We start from the raw sequence: 12,211 nt of genomic DNA on the forward strand, positions 1-12,211 counted from the left end.
TAAGATTCTTTTTATTACTGAAAGAGATTCTCAATACCAGAATTTTTGAATGAATTGCGAATTTTTCAATTGTCGAAAATTTTTTAACAAAGAATATCTTTTTAATGTTAAATTTTGAAATAATCAACATATAATAAAAAACTGTACAATTATTCTAAAATCTTATATGTTTTTTATTATATATATTATTATATATGTTTATTATATATGTTTTATTACATATGCTTAAAACAAATATAATTCTCTTAGAAACATTTTCTAAACATAATTTTTGTCACTGTCAAAAAGTAACCTGTGCTCGTGTGATCGTCGCAGTATGTCCGTAATTTCAGTAGATATATTGATGACTTTTTGCTGGGAGAATATTGCAACTAATATTTCTCTCAGAAACTGAAATAAAGTTCAAGATATCATTTTCTCATCAAAACCGCTATAAATTTTATTTTAAATTTATTTTTATTATAGTTTTAATGCTATTGTTATTAACTTTCTATATAAAAATAGAAAACAATTTGCAAGAAAAATTTATAAACTAAATGTATTAAGTTTTAATTGAAAAGTATTTGATATTGACAAAGTATTTAATCTATCAGATACATCGGATGTAATTTGTATTAACTTGATATTAAGCAATGACTTTGATGCAATCAAACGGATGTATATATAAGTCTGTGAAATAACAATATAAGCAAATATATCTTAATTTTTAAATTTCACAAAGAATTATTTTATAAAAACGTCAAAAAGATTGATACGAAAGATTTTTTTACTTCTGACGTCACGATACCCATAATGGAAGAAAAGCAAAATGAAGAAAATTCCCTGAGATAACTGGATGGGAGGCTTTAGACCTGAGAATAAAAGAAAACGCAACTTAATTTATATTTTATTTATAAAGCTTAATAAAGTAAATTACAAAAAACCGTAATAAATACTTAATTGATAATCAATAAATAACGTATTGTGTTTTAAAATAAAGTTCTGATTAATAATAGTTACGACATATGACATTATTTGTAATAATAATTAAAAATATAATAATATAATATCAGAAATTAAGAAATTATATAATATAATACAAAAATTTTTTAATTAAATTTGAAAAAATTATTTTGTTGAGCTACTTAATGATAAATATTTTTAAATGTGTGTTTTGCTTCTACATAATTTTGTTTGTGAAAAGCGTATCTATTACACACAGGATGTATTGTGTCGTGGAGAATGTTATCATTTTGCTATCCCGGTTTTCGAAGGCTTCAAAGCGTTATAATACATGACGAAAAAGAGGCATGATAGAGAACAAAATGGACATGTATCCTCGGGCGTATCGAGAAACTAGTTGGATCGCTGAAGGATTGCGAAAATGGTAAAGGGCTCATGTAAATAGATACCGTTTTAACGCGTTGCATGCAATTTTACACGGTATACAATCAAAGGATTCTGCACTTAATCGGTATTCAACTGATAGCCTGCAATCTTCAAGTTAGCAACGATTGCTTAAATACTTGAGCACGTTACAGTTCAGAGAACTGTAAGAAAAGTTTCTGATCATTATTTTATTTTCTGCGACAGTTTTAGCGATGTTGAAAAAATAAAATTAAATGAATATTAAATACGTATAGTATTTATTAAATATTGCTAGAAATATAATTTATCGTATAATTCTGAGCAACTATTTTTTAAATTCTTTTTGTTAATATAAAGAATATTATATTATTCTTAAAATTGTGATATTAATACACTTATATTATCTACTTTTTTTATGTAGGAATATTTTAGTAGATGCGTGCAGCATCTTACAAAGTATATAAAAATATTTAAACATTCTGTTTAATTTTCTGATGAAAATAAATTCGCTGATATAACTTGTTTCATTATAAAACACAATTTTTATCTCGCCCCTTAACTCCAATTTATGACTGGGTGCCACGGACAGTTTATCGAGTTTTACGTAAATGCAGTCAGAAGTTTATGTGCTGTATTACTACATATTATGTGTCTGAGTTTTAAAAAATTATTGTGTATCATTATTGGTAATAAAATTTATATAAATAAATAAAATCACGATATGTAATTTATACGTCACGTCATATAAAACTTATTGTGTTGCATTTTATCGAATAATACACAAGAAGATATTTACATAAATGTGAATTTGTACGCCAAATAAAATTGACGTACCATATTAAAAGCCTAAAGCATGCAATGCAAATTATATTTATCTTGAATTAAAGAAAAATCTTTTATGTAGAAAAATTTGTCCTTTAGCTCATAAAATATTTTAATTGCAAAAGAGAGAAATATTCATAAAAATATACGTAAATATATATACCTAAATATAACAAAATATATAAAAATTAAATAATTATTTAATACATTATGCAAGTAATTATATAATTTCTAACAGGAATATATTATTAATAAAGAGAAATAAACTCAACAGAAAATTTCATTAAAAAGTTTAATATTTCAACTAATTAGAAAAAAAGAACTAATGTATTTTCAAAATATTAGATTTATTTAATATATTTACTGATATTATCGTTAATATTATTTTAACATTCTTTTTTCTGAGTTAATTTCCTTAGTTAAAAAACCAAAACTAAAAGACTAATATCTTAAATATTTTATTTTAAATAATTTTAAATATTCTTTGTTATAATAATTATTATATACGTCACTTTTATCGTAAAATAAAGTATAAACAAAAATGTTAAGTACGTCCAAATTTCTTCGTTTACTTAATTTTTAAAGCTAAAATACGTTATAAAAACTTAATTTAATATTGAATTAAATGATTTATTTTTCTATTATCTAAAATCTGCATTTATATATTCGAGTAATTAAGGTATCATATATATACATTGGATATCAAATGAACCTGGATATTCTGAATTGTATTGGCTTTGTTCATACAGTACTAGTTAATTGAAATTAGATCTCTCTTGCTTAATATATGTATATATGTATGTAATATATAACAAACAATTATTCTTTTATTTTATAAAATCTAAACGTATAAATGTATAACGTGTAAACGTATAAATATGTAACGTATTCGTAATATATTGATCTTAAGTTGATTGTGAGTTTGCCAAGTTTAAATGATTATGCTGATCAATCATTCCCGCGGGAAATCTTTAAGAGCATTGAGATCTTTAAGAGCATTGAGTTATTATGTTGCCACCTACAGGATGTATCTCTGACTAAGAAAAAAAGTAAAAGAATATTTTTATTTATATTAATTATTAATAAAATTAAGTACAAATTAAATGCAAATAACAAAAAATAAACACTACTATTCCACTATTCAACATATCTTTTTCCATATTAATAATAAATTAATTAAAAATTTATGTCAAATAAAGGCAGAAATATCATTTATCAAATTTTTTGGTTCATAAAAATTAATATTTACTTAAACAATATATAATAAGGTATTAAATAATATTATATCTAGTGGCAATAATGTGCTGTTAATGTCAATATTATAATAGGATATTATTTTTGATAATTAGGCGCTACTTTATCTACTGTGACAAAAGTGCAATCAAGTACAACCAAATGAGAGTGATCGATAATGGCAACGCAGCCGGTTTAGAAGATCTTGTACAAAATGTCATCCGATAAATTCAAATGTTTCTTATTCTACTTACGGTACACAATCAAGATCATGAAGCTTTCTAGATACTATATTTAATGATTTTTTTCATCCTTTCTTATATTATATGCATACGTCTTTTAATAAAATTTTCATTTATTAAAATATATACGAAGTCATAAATAATATATAAATGATACAGAAATAAACGTATTTTTTATACATGTCAGAAGCATGATAATAATAACATTAGCGTGAGATATAAAGTAAATTTATTAAGATATTTTCAATTTAAATTCCAATAACTTTTTACAAATTTAAATGCAAAATCTGTATAAACAAATAACTCTACAAAAGAAAATGATTGATTCTATTAAATATTTCCATATTTAAACAAAAATTTTATTAAAAATAGATATTTTTAGGAAATTTTTTATTTCTTCTTTGCTTAGTTTTCTCTCTATTGGAAAGTGGGAATAGGTTTTTGTTAAAACTTAAGCATTCAACGAGAATTTATTTTACGATTTATGAATAAACTCTATATGCATTCACTCTTTACACATATTCATTCATATTAAAAATTTCCGTATATGTCTATTTTAATGCTAAGATATAAATGCTGCTTTTTAATTTCAAAGAACTTCATGTATTTTATCAATTTTTAAATGTGTATTAATTTCGAGTGCGATGTTCCGGTGTAGAACGATTAGCCCAACGGACTATGTGCGGTAGCGAATCCACGTGTACATTTGCTTTCAGATAAGAGCGTACAGGGATAATAAGCGCAGTTTTATCGGAATACTTAACTGAACATTGTGTACAGTGCTTCTCCGTTTGCAGTATTACAGTGATTAAAAAGAGTATATTTTAATAACAAACGCATTATATGTAACATACTCTATGTAAACACGTTTGTGATATGTCAAAAGAAGAATTGGGGTAAAATGAATATAATGTAACACATATAAAACATAATTAGGACGCTGGTAAGTTTCTTCGCGATTGTACCCTTACTACATTAAAGCAAAATATATGAGAGCGGATAAATAGTGTAGAAAACGAGTGAATGAAGATATACAAACGTTAAATTGAGGTTGAGAGACTTTTTTTCTTCTTCTAAGAGCGAAGAAAGTAGATAATGCAGAAAAAAAAAATTAAAAGAAATAAATTCACATTTCCTTGATCGTCAAGTCAATTCTCTTATAATAATTATATTTTGAATGTCGTTTTCTTCTTCCAACATTTAATTTTTTAATATTAAATATTTTACAAATACATGTTATGCATAAAAGCTTCAGGCAATAATTTAACTTCTAATTATATTCATGATAGTAATATCATCAGTTGAACTTATCCAGGCACAAGCATACCACTGGATCATAAAATCACATTATTGATTCATAAAATAGAAAATAAAATATATAAAATATAAAAATTAAACAATTGTTATGACGCAGCTTTAATTTTTATTTTTTATAACGTTGTGTGAGCAAATAATTCTAGAGATCAGAAATATATCCTGGTATACTTATGTTTTAAATTGTAATGCTAAATGAAAATGTCGACCTTCTAGCTTTACTTCAAACAGTCTGTACATCACCAGACTTTAATCTGTCACATACATATAATCTTCCTTATCATAACATTTTTATATTTATCTTAAAGAAAATGTTTTCGCAATTCCTTTCCTATTTATTCACAGGATTGAAAGAAAACTGTATATTTATTTAAGTGAACCTTAAAATCTATTTAAAATATTCTCGCACGTTGTTAATATACTAGATGTGAGATCCCTTTTTACATTTATATATGTATATAAATATAATCACGTACATACACGATTTTTTATCTTTCAACATTATATATACGTTTTATTCCAACTCTTTTTTTGAATTTTGGATTAAGAAACATTATATTTTGTTAAAATCTGCAAGAGAAATGCAAACGATAAAAGAAAACGATTTATTAGCAGTGCTTCTCTTAGCAGTCAATTTCAATGAGATCTCTTTATAGTGATAATATTTGCGAAGTGAATAAGTGAATAAGTGAAAAAAAAAATTGATGTTTCATTTTCTTATAATACTGAAAAGGTAACTTTTATTGATATAACATATTACGCCGATATTACTGTTATTTCGAGAGCTATTTCTCATGTGTTTTTGATATATAAATACCAAGATTTGTTCAATATACTTTAGGATTTCTCGGATCTTCGTTTATGATATATTGCTTCTGTGAAATGAAACATATCTCTGAAATTTTGGTTATCAATTTTAAAATTAATTATCTCTTTACGAAAATATGTCATTTAATTATTATTGTCATTTCTTTTAACAAAATATTTTAACAATTAAAGTTATAATAAAATAAAATAGTATATGTAACATGTCAAATAAATTAATTAGTTATATATTTGTAATAAAAAAGTTTGAACATGTGTTATATAATAGACATGTATTTATATAATAGACAATATTTTCTTTTTTATATATTTATATTTATATAATATCACAAATATAAAATTAAAATTATAATAAATAAATTTTATTATGGAAAAGATTATAAATTGAAAATTGATTAATATAAATTAATATAATTTCCTTATGTAAATAATAATTAAAGACAATTAACAAGATTAAGTACATAGCAATTTTTCTCATATTGAATATTAAATTAGTTTGCACATGTACAATAGTCAGAGGAAGCTATATAGAGGAACTTCTTTTCTCCACGAATATTTGACTTTCCATAATTTCAATGGATTTCAACACGGTTAAATAATATAATATTTTCCAGGAAAGATTCAAATGTTTTCTGTTAAAGAAGATAATATTATCAATTAATTACTTTTCCTTAATACACAATATAAATATTAAGAAATATTAATTTTGAAAAAAAACTGTTGTAAGAGACAATTACATTATAAACTGAAATAAAATTTAATTAATCAATGCAAAGCGCTAGAAAAATATTATTGTCTTATTAGCAAGGAAGGAAAAACACTTTAGATGATGAAATGTTTTTTATCTCTTGTTGTGACCAAACAATGCAATGCATGAAACTTTGATGCTGTTGCTTTCATACAAATATTTGAGCATTCCTATTGGTAATGTACCATATGCAACTGTATTATATTTAGTACGTTAGTAGTACGTTATATCGTAATGTACCACTTGCCAAATAATACCATAATATCTAATAATGTAAGATTGTATATGGATGTATTGAAATATAATATTTTCACGTTACTTTGTATGCGAATATATGCATAAATATTAGTTACAGTTTGTTCTGCATTATTGTGAAATTATAGTATATGTAAAACATACAATAAAATAATCTTTTAACTTTTTGCAAATATGCAAATACGTAAATATGTATATTTGATACGATATTTAACTACATACGTTTTATATGGAAAAGCAATGAAAATTAATTATTTAAATTATTTTACGTAAAATAAATTACATTTTCTTCTCAAATATATTTTTTGAATACAAACAGCATGTAATGACATCAAATACATCATCGAGAATTAAGTAATAATAAATTTTTTTATTTTGTATTATATTTATAATGGAAAAATGTCAAAGCAAAACAGAAAAATCTTATAACTGAAATCATTATGGGAAAATATATGTGACGCTACTAGAATATAAATCTTTTCTTTCCAATGAATATGTATTAAAATAATAAATTAAAATTTTCTTATAAAAAATATATGCTTTTTTATAAACAAGATTAAAATATTGCTAATTAAATTATCTATAAAATAAATTAAGTAAATTATAAGAAATAATATTTAATGTAAAATATAATGTCTTTGTACTAATAACAATTTAAATACAAGCCAAATTTTTATATCTTTTATTAAAAATTTTGGAAAGCTTATTTCAAATATATAGTGTTTATTCTAGCAATACATGAATATATATAATTTAATCAAGCTACATTATTAAATGTTTATGAATATATTGATTCTCGAAAAATGTCAATTCTTTCTCTCTCTTTCTCTCTCTCTCTCTCTCTCTCTCTCTCTCTCTCTCTCCCTCCCCCCTTTCTCTCTCTCTCCCTCCCTCTCTCTTTCTCTCTCTCAAGTAACTCAAGTTTTCAATAGACATTCTATTAAGTACAACATGCATGATTCATTAATTAATTAGTCATCATAATAATATTAATCATAAGTTAATGGAAAATGCAGAACAGAATACAAAAGTTTTATAACTGTTCAACTGTTATATCATAAGCAATGATAAGTAATACATTATTATAATTATTAGAATAGGCAATTCAAATAAACAGATTAATAATTAAATAATAATATTATAGTAATACATAAAATAAAATTTTAAAAAAGTTTAAAATTGCGACATATAATGTTTGTGTACTATTTTACAACACTACAAACATCATCAAAATTTTATTATGCAATATTATAATTTATTAATAAATTACTATAATTCTATATACTATATAAAGTCAAAACATACATATTTGATAAACTCAAAATTAATAATTAACTGATATATTCATCGGAATCCTTTTATCAACTAGGTTCTATAGTCTAGGTTCTATAATCAAACATTATAATTTTCTCATTCAATATCATGTGTGTATGTGTGTGTGTGTGTGTGTGTGTGTGTGTATGTGTGGGGGAGGGGTGCGTGTGCGCGTACGCGCGTGTATATGTGTGTATATTCAAATTATATATTATTTTGTTGATACTCATGAGAACATTTCTTTTTAAAATTATTTGAATATCATGATTGAATGTTTGCGCTTTCAATCACTAGTATTAATTTGTTATTTATTTTGAACTAATTAAAGTATTAGAACTTATAATAACTTAAAGTGATATTTGATATAATTGAGAAATCAATAAGAACAAAGTCAATTAAAAATTGAGGAGCTTTTAAGAAATAATAAACAGAAAATATATTTAGTATTTAATCCTCAGAATCATATAAAAGGTTTTTTTATATATTATAAAGTATATTATAAAGTTTATTTAATCTAATATATTATTATTTTATCAAAATTTATAATTCGTCAATATATATAATATCAATGTAAAAATTATAATAAAAATTACATCAGAAATTATCTAAAAGTTATCTAAAAATATCACATAATATATTATAAAATAAAATGATTTTATGTTAAACTCTTCATTTTACTCTTTTGTAAAATAAAAGATCATAAATCTTCTGTATTTTTGTAATAGTTTCTATTACAACTTTTATTTTAATTTCAGCATTCTTTATGACATTCTTTATAAAACAAAACGTTTATTTTATAATGTAAAATAATTTAAATAACTAATTTTCACTTGTTCTTCTATTTATATATATTTAATAATGACAATTATTTATTTCAAATATCTAAATAAAATAAATCTAAATAAAAAAAACTGAATATATTTCTTAGTAAAAGAATATATTTCTTAGTATTCTCTTGATATCCAATTTCTTAAAAGAATAGTGGAGATCAATGTATGATAGTATAAGAAAACAAAAGTATATAAGTCTAGATTGATTGTTTTTGCTTCTTAGCTTTTCAAACAAAATTCCAAGTCGAAGTTCAAACTGTTGTAATAATATAATCTCTAATTTTATACATCAATAATGATTCGTGTTTCGGATGTCATGTGATATACTTCAATGATTTGAATGACAAAGTTATCATTGATAGGATATTATAGATATTTAGATAAGATATTTCTTGATTATTACTTTACTTTAAACGAAAAGGAGAAAGAAAAGAGAAAGAGAATATGTATACATGTGAATAAAAGTAGACAAGGGATTGATTCTGTGTTCCGGGGGTAAATGGTGGTGGATCGCATAGGGCGGACGATGCGTTCGTTCTCGCGCGGATCAACCCGCCGTTGCCAGTAGCGTCGCGGAATCGGGCCGGTGCGGTTCTTCTCTGCTTCTGATCATATTACTCTCTACGTTTTTGTTCTATTTTCGACTTTTGCTTTGATGGCAAACATCAATATGTAAGTACACGCTAAACAATGAGTTTTTGAAGCATCAAACACATATGAAGACCGGTATATTTACAATGAATTCAGCCTTCAAGATTTTGAAGATTGTACTTAAAAAATATCTTATGTGATATTATTGTCGCGTTTTATTATATAAAAATCTAAAAATTATTTTTATATTAATATTATTAATATGTGTGAATTCACTTGAATTATACCGACTTTGAATAGTGTTTCTAAAGAAGTTCTTTTTCCTTTATACATATCGAAATTTCTGTTTGCGCGCTACCAATGAACTTTACGACGGAATAAACTCGATAGTTTAGGGTTCATAGAGTAAACTTCGCGAAAAAATAGTGAGAATGTGTGGTGTGATTAACAAATGTTCTGCATCAATAATAAATTTTAGGATTCTCAACATGCTCCAACATTCTTTAAACTTAAAATTGGAATACATATAAAAATAAAATTAAAACCATATTAAAATATAATTTTTAATCATCATCAAAATAATTAAAAAAAATATGATTTATGATATTAAATGTATAAAAAATCCAATTTTTAACGATTTTAATTATTTAAATTAAGATTTCTACTATTTATCTATTTATACAAATTTTTTGGATAAAATAGAAGGGAATTTTGTATATAAAATGTATTTCACTGTTTCCCAATATATATTGCCATTTTCGAAATTTTTATGGTAGAAATTTTAGCAATATGAACTTTCATCATTAAAATGGATTTATGCACGATTTATTCACTATCCACGTCATAGTTGTTTGTGTCACATCTCTGTTATCCATTCAACCATGGATATAAATGATTCAATATATTTAAACAGTGGTCCTATATGTATATGCACATATAGGATAGTTTAGGATAAGCCTTCTTTCATTATGGATAGTTTAATAAATTTGCAATCAATTTCATTAATTACAGTTTGATTAACCATTATCATTTTACATATGTTTAATATTAAATATTAAATATCTTAAATATCTTTGATTAACATCAAAGATATTTAATATTAAATACCTTCGTAATTAATTCTCAAATATTACAATAGTCTTAAATTTAATCTATTAAAATTTAAATAAGAAATAGATTTTATTATTTAATTTTCTATTCTCCAATCTCTATTTTTCATCGTCTATTTTTTACTCTTCGATTCGATATCCAAGCTTTTAACTCGTAATCCACATTAAAAAAAAAATAGTTAGATCCAGTATAAATAGAAAATTAAAGTATTAATTTTGTATTAGCCGCGCAATGTAGATGTAAAATAAATGTAACAAAACTTTCTTATTTGTTCTCTTGTTGCTAATTACTAGAGATATCGATTCTTTCTATCTCTTTTTCTCAACTGTCTACAACGTACAACTTAATACGAGATTAATTTAGTTATCTAAATAAAATCATTCTTTTATAAACACGTTTTCAAAACATTAAAATAAAAAACATATTTAATCTTGCGTGCGTATTTAATTATAATTTTAGAAAGTTGTAATGATAAAATAACTTTGACCATTCATTACCAAATATTAAATTACATTGTGGTACAAATTTATCTTTATATCTAAATCATTGTAAAATATGTCGGCTTTCTATATATGTTATACAAGTGTATATTTCACATGCCTTCAAAAATCGACGTGTATGGTTGTGGCATTTAAATACTATCATATCGATGTTTGACATTCACGCAAAAATATTAAACGTTAAACAAAGTTTGCAATTCGTTTGCTTTCATAAATCGTACAATTTTCATTCACAGCATTTTGTAATACTCTTTCTTTTGTAAATATAAATCACGTGTAGTAGACTCTTCGGACTAATTAATTAGATATATTCTCCCAAATTGATTTAGAAAGAAAATATTTATAATTATGTAAATACATATTATCCTAAAATAATACATAAAAAGAGTCTCATATTATATCATATCATATCATATCTTATCATATATATATATATATATATATATATATATATATACGTGATTGTTTCAATCTATTATAGATTGTAAAAATAGTATTAGTAAAAGTTACATCACAAATTTTTTAAACTAAACATAATATTTTCAAATTATTAAAGAAAATTTAAAATAAATGTAGAAAAAAATATTTTTTAATAAAATATTTATAATTACTTTATGTATATACATATGTATATAATATGTATATACTTTATGTATTTACATATATATAATTGCACTTTAGTATTTAATATCTGTTTTTTTACATTTCCATTATATTTCTTTTTATTATAATATAACCCTTTCTGCTAATAATTGTTTACATACATAAGTCATTGTAAAAAATAGAATATTATAAATAACAATATTTATACATTATACATTTGTACATTCATACATTATGTACAAATATGATTTATAGATCATACATAATCCGCATAGCTATCAATTTTTCAAAATATGTACAAAGCATATTAGTTACTTTCTTAAGTTTAAAATAAATATACATAGAAAGATAATGCCATAAATCTTGAAGTCACATAATTATGAAAATCAAACGCGAATCATAATGTTTCATATTGATTCAATGTTTGAATATTGTTTCTGCGGTTTTCTGTGCAAACACAATTTTACCATGTTATTG

General features: G+C 23.4%; 2 protein-coding genes across 2 annotated transcripts in view; one reads left to right on the top strand and one right to left on the bottom strand.

Annotated features, from left to right (window-relative positions):
• Window positions 1-12,211, bottom strand: part of LOC105426347 (neuropeptide CCHamide-2 receptor) — a 91,348-nt gene that overhangs the window by 39,027 nt on the left and 40,110 nt on the right. The window lies entirely within an intron of this gene.
• LOC105426332 (neuropeptide CCHamide-1 receptor-like) overlaps window positions 9,491-12,211 on the top strand; it is a 31,466-nt gene continuing 28,745 nt past the window's right edge. Inside the window, exon 1 of the mRNA XM_011637509.2 lies at window positions 9,491-9,602. The gene's annotated coding sequence lies outside the window, so the exon portion shown is untranslated. The remainder of the gene's footprint in view (window positions 9,603-12,211) is intronic.

This window comes from Pogonomyrmex barbatus, unplaced genomic scaffold (genome assembly GCF_055798465.1).
Source record: "Pogonomyrmex barbatus isolate J1 unplaced genomic scaffold, ASM5579846v1 scaffold5, whole genome shotgun sequence".
NCBI classification, from domain to species: Eukaryota; Metazoa; Arthropoda; class Insecta; order Hymenoptera; family Formicidae; genus Pogonomyrmex; species Pogonomyrmex barbatus.